The sequence below is a fragment of the Somniosus microcephalus genome, chromosome 9, assembly GCF_052327205.1.
Source record: "Somniosus microcephalus isolate GS21.2 chromosome 9, FLI_Smic_1.0, whole genome shotgun sequence".
Lineage (NCBI taxonomy): Eukaryota > Metazoa > Chordata > Chondrichthyes > Squaliformes > Somniosidae > Somniosus > Somniosus microcephalus.
In genome coordinates, this window is record NC_140995.1 from 22,232,384 (window position 1) to 22,238,383 (window position 6,000).

Genomic DNA, 6,000 nt, shown 5'->3' on the forward strand with positions numbered 1-6,000 from the left:
TATACTGAGATTCAGCACCCACACCAGCCAGCAATGTATTCCAGAGGCTTACTACCCTCTGCTAAAAGAACTGCCTGACAGCCAGTTGATGCCTACTTTTAAATAGAATGACAAGTCTTCATTCACCGTGCACTCTGGTCCAATGGCTCTTTAACTTTTCAATCTGTTTGGAGCTTTCTCACAAGCCCCTCTTGCATATGGTCCTTAATGATGCCAATCTCTTCTGCTCCGCAGTTCTCCAATCAGCTGTCTGCTACCACATGGGACATTTCCTTCAGATGCTTGCCTTCACCTAATACTGTTAATAGGAAATGGCACACAATGCCTGAGCAATGCAAGTCATTGGCTAGCTGGCAAACGGACCCCAGACAGGGGAAAAATCTATTGATCTCAGTCTTGAATATACTCATCAATTGAGCATCCACAACCCTCTGGGGTAGAGAATTCCAAAGATTCACCACGCTCTGGGTGAAGAAATTCCTCCTCATCTCAGTCCTAAATGGCCGACCCCTTATTCTAAGACTGTGACCCCCTACTTCTGGACTTCAGCCAGGGGAAACATCTATCCCGTCAAGCCCTCTAAGAATTTTACACATTTCAATGAGATCACACCTCATTCTTCTAAACTCCAGAAAATATAGGCCAATTCTACTCAATCTCTCCTCATATGACAGCCTGCTCATTCCAGGAATCAATCTAGTGAATCTTTGTTGCACCCCCTCTAAGGCAAGTATATCCTTCCTCCGACAAGGAGACCAAAACTACAGTACTTCAGATGTAGTCTCACCAAAGCCCTGTACAATTGTAGCAAGACTTCCTTGTACACCAACCCACTTCTAATAAAAGTGATATTCCTTGCTGGCACACACACCTAGGAATCTGTGCCTCCTGACTTCAATTTCCTCCAGTTTTACGTGGGACTTATGCCAATCACTACTCCAATAGGTATGCAAATCAACTTACCCAGGAAACTCTCATGTGCCTACCTCTCTAGGACACTGGTGGCTGCAAGCCTTTTTTCATTGATATAATATTGGCACAATGTACAGTGAGGAAATTTACCTCCATAGTATTTGAGGTTCGCTCGGACTTTATATTGCATCTGCCACAAGAAATCATTGTCAAAATTAAAGGTACATTTCTACACAACACCCTGCCTTTCTATTGATATTTTCCTCAATTAAATGCTTGTGATTCATGTTTGCAGATCTTGGAGTCCATTTTCTTCCTTTGGAGTCTACTTTCTTGTATTTGCAGATAAACTTTTTTGGCTTATCAGATAGTTTTAGTCTTGCATATTTTTCAATCTGAGAGGATTGTATTTCTTTCATAAAACCATTGTCTTCTGGAAGCTTGTCTAGAATCATAGAATGGTTACAGCACAGAATAAGGTCATTCAGCCCATCGAGCCAGTGCTGGCTCTCTGCAAGCACTTCAGTTAGTCCCACTCCCCAGCCCTTTCCCCATAGCCCTGGAAAATAATTTCCTCCAGGCACTTATCCAATTCCCTTTTGAAAGCCACAATTGAGTCTGCCTCCACTACCCTTTCAGGCAGTGCATTCCAGATCCTAACCACTCGCTGTGTAAAAAAGTTTTTCCTCATGTCTTGGTTCTTTTGCCAATCACCTTACATCTGTGTCCTCTGGTTCTCGACCCTTCCGCCAATGGGAACAGTTTATCTGCTCTATCTAGACCCCTCATGATTTTGAACACCTCTATCAAATTTCCTCTCAACCTTCTCTGTTGTAAGGATAACAACCCCAGCTTCTCTACTTTATTCACGTAACTGAAGTCCCTCATCCCTGGAATCATTCTCGTAAATCTTTTCTGCACCCTCTCTAAGGCCTTCACATCCTTCCTAAAGTGTGGTGCCCAGAATTGGACACAATACTCCAGTTGAGGCCGAACCAGTGTTTTATAAAAGGTTCATCGTAACTTCCTTGCTTTTGTACTCTATACCTCTATTTATGAAGCCCAGGATCGCGTATGCTTTCTAAACCGCTTAACCGTCTAACTCTAAATTCTGGTTAAGAGAGGCAAGCATTCTATTTTTCCAATTAAGTGAAAGGCAAAACTTTGTCTTCATAATATTTTATTGATGTGAAGCAGTATTGTCTGGCAAAAAATATCCAGAGAAAACAATGTGCTAACTATTAATCAACTTTCAAATTCAACTCTAAATATAAAATGACCTGTTCTGCTCTTTAGAATTTTTTCCATTTCACATCGAGATCAAATGGGATTGACTATTATGTACAAAGCAAGAACTCTAGTACTAAAATTATACCAAAAATTTTTAAATTGGAAACTTTCCCATTGGTTACAAAGATACATTTATAATAGCATTGTATTAAAAAGAAAATGACCTTCCCAACTTTAAAATTTAAACAAGGAAAATTTCCAAACTATAGTTATATTCACACAAATGCTACCACAGGGTTTTGCATAGTTGTATTTATTCATTATGTCTGCTTTAGTTCATCGTTTACAAACGAACAGTACAGGGCATATTATGTACTCCAGCAATTTTGCTCTGGTAAATCGGTAATATATTTGTTTTATTGTTAATACTTTGGCAGCATTTTTTGACATGTAAGCAGACAGAAAAAAATACAAGCCTGTGTTACAAAATGAAACAATCATACTGCAGAAAATAAAAAACTATAAAATTCCACACTTGAATATGATGATCCATCCTGAAGCTTGCTCTACCTGATAGCATATCAAAAAATTGACATTTCTAAAAACAATTGTGTATAATCACCCTGAGATGCGATTTAAAAAAATAATAAATTTTGTACTGCTGTATCATTTACCAACTATCACTGCGGAATGGCGAAACACTGTGGTAATTATTTTTTTTCTCTCCAGCACATATCAGGCTTGTAACACAGTTCCAAATGGAAACTGGGTTAGGGTTAGAGCTTAAGCAGTCTACAAAGGCAACACCTAATGCTGCTTGGATCTGATTGTTACATTCCTCGCCAAACCAGAATCACTGTAGTTGGTTACTTAATTGTAAGAACATGACTTCCGTCTGATCAAGCAATGAACCTTGAAATCCGACCATCATTCAGTATTTTTCAAAGACCAAAGCTTCAATGAGCAAGGATCCTATCTGTGAAGGTCACATTTCAAGCTTGAATCAGAACATTAAAACCTACAGCAGTGTACCTATGCTTTTATTTATCTTATTGAAGAAATTTTGGCAAATATTTAATAAATACCATTTCTACACAACACATGCCTGGTTATGACTTTTTTAAATTAAGAATGGTATGCATTTCCAAATATATTATTAGGCAACTGACCAACTGAAATACTCTCCGGCCACTGGCATTTTGTGCCAGTTGCAACTGAACTATCTGCGGCAACAGTACCACAAAGTGCACTTGCACCACACGGCTGGCACAGTAACAGTCAAGCAATCTCCCGCTAAAGTCCAATAGATCACCTTGGAAATTATAGCACGATTTCATAATACTCCATGTAAGAAAAGGGCGTCCATATTTCACTGAATAATAAAAATAAGTTTATCATTGATTTTTTTTTCTCACACTAACATTCTCCTCTGTCCAGGGTGCTAACTTTTTGCTGGGCTATGGTTCCACGAGTGTCAGCCCAAAATTTGCCAGTGAGCATTAGAAAGCTAATCAACCTCAGGAGGGGGCATCACAGCTGAGCCTAGTCTTGTCATTACCTGACGTGGACAAACACACAGGAACAGGAGTAGGCTATTCAGCCTCTCGCGCTTGTTCCACCATTCATGGCTGATCTGTACCTCAGCCCCATGTACCCACCTTTACTCCAAATCCCATGATACACTTACCTAACAAAAATCTATCGCTCTCGGTCTGAAAATGTCAATTGACAAAGCTTCCACAGCCTTTTGAGGCAGGAGAGGGGGGAGGTGGTTTAGGGGAGGGTGGTTCCAGATTCCCACTACCCTTTGTGTGAAGAAGTACTTCCGGATTTCACTCGTAAATGGCCTAGCTCTAATGTTATAACGGAGGAAAAATTGGCATGCAGTGCGTACGTAAAAAGGGGACAACTATGACAAATTTAGTAGTGGGACGCCCCTGGGTGGCTGCCTAAAATGGGCGTTAGGACCTTTACATACACATGTTCACAATACATATTAATGAACTGGACGAGGGAATTGGATGTAATATCTCCAAATTTGCAGACGACACAAAGCTGGGTGGGCGTGTGTGCTGTGAGGAGGATGTCGTGAAACTCCAGTACGATTTGGACCGGTTGGGTGATTGGGCAGAAACATGGCAAATGCACTATAATGTGGATATATGAGAGTTTATCCACTTTGGTGGCAAAAACAGGAAGGCAGATTATTATTTGAATGGCAATAGATTGGGAGAAGGGGAAGTGCAGAGAGACCTGGGTGTTCTTGTGCACCAGTCGCTGAAGGTAAGCATGCAGGTGCAGCAGGCGGTTAAGGCGGCAAATGATATGTTGGCCTTCGTAGCAAGAGGGTTCGAGTACAGGAACAAAGATGTCTTGCTGCAGTTGTACCGGGCCTTGGTGAGACCGCACCTTGAGTATTGTGTGCAGTTTTGGTCGCCTTATCTGAGGCAGGATGTTCTTGCCATGGAAGGAGTGCAGCGAAGATTCACCGGCTGGGTGGCAGGAATGATGTATAAGGAGAGATTGTGTCGGGCTTGCACCCACTGGAGTTTCGAATATTGAGAGGGGATCTCATCGAAACCTATAAAATTCTGTCAGGCCTGGACAAACTAGATGCAGGAAGGATGTTCCCGATGGCTGGGGTGTCCAGAACTAGGGGTCATAGTCTAAGGATAAGGGGTAAGCCATTTAGGACTAAGATGAGGAGGAATTTCTTCACCCAGAGAGTGGTGAACCTGTGGAATTCTCTGCCACAGAGGGCAGTGGAGGCCAGTTCATTAAATATATTCAAGGAGGAGTTGGATATAGTTCTTAAGGCTAAAGGGATATGGGGAGGAGGCAGGGACAGGGTACTGAATTTGGATGATCAGCCATGATCTCATTGAATGGCCTACTCCTGCTCCTGCTCCTATCTTCTATGTTTCTATGTAATGCGGGTCCTAGCACCCGCTTATGTGAATCCCTCTTGGAAATTGGTTTCCGACAAATGGAGCAGGAGCCAGACCTGCTCCACGCAGGATTCTACTAGGCTTAAAGCAACAGCCGGCACCAACAGGTAACGTTGCTGTGGAAACAGGAGTAGGAGTGCTACATCCCCCGGTGATGTACTTTTGGGCTGCTGCTGACGCGGCAAGCAGCCCAATATTCATTTTGTTCAAATAGGTGAGCTGCGATAAGGCACGATAAGTGCTGACTGCTCGCTCCATTAATATTAACTAGGCCCGAGGCCCAATCTTGGGCTTACCTCGGGCCTCTGATTCAAACGCCTTCAACAATACCAACAAAATTATACTTTTTCAGTAGCTTATTACAGGAACTATTCATTTAGTCCTATGTTTCTCTAATTGTACTTCATTAACTATTCATCAACAATTTGCACACAAGAACCACATTTCTGGAGATGTTATACACAAGAATTAGGATACCTATCTAAAACAGATTTTCAGTGTTTGAAAGGTGCGTGTAAATCCACAGAAGCAGTTTTACAAAATTCTGGCCTCAATGTAGAGCTGCTAAGATAAAAGGAGCTTGTTTCGAGCACATTTTTTTAGATTAAAGATGTGAAGGGCAAAATTGTCTTCAATGAAGAAAATTCTCCTCTGCACCTCTGCCAAAGTCACAGTGTCAGTACACCATGTGGTGTGGTACTGAGCTACATAGGCGAGGAGGGTCTGCTCTCAGTTGAGATGTTGGTGGGCATTCTACAATTAGCCTCAGTGTCCCAAACTGGGATGAAAGGAACAATTTGACCAAAAGTCCTATTCCTGATCGCCAGCCACCAATCGTTGCTAGAAGTGCATGTATGTGGATGCCCCCAGAATAGAGGATCGGGCCTGTCTTGTAATCATCTTCATGATC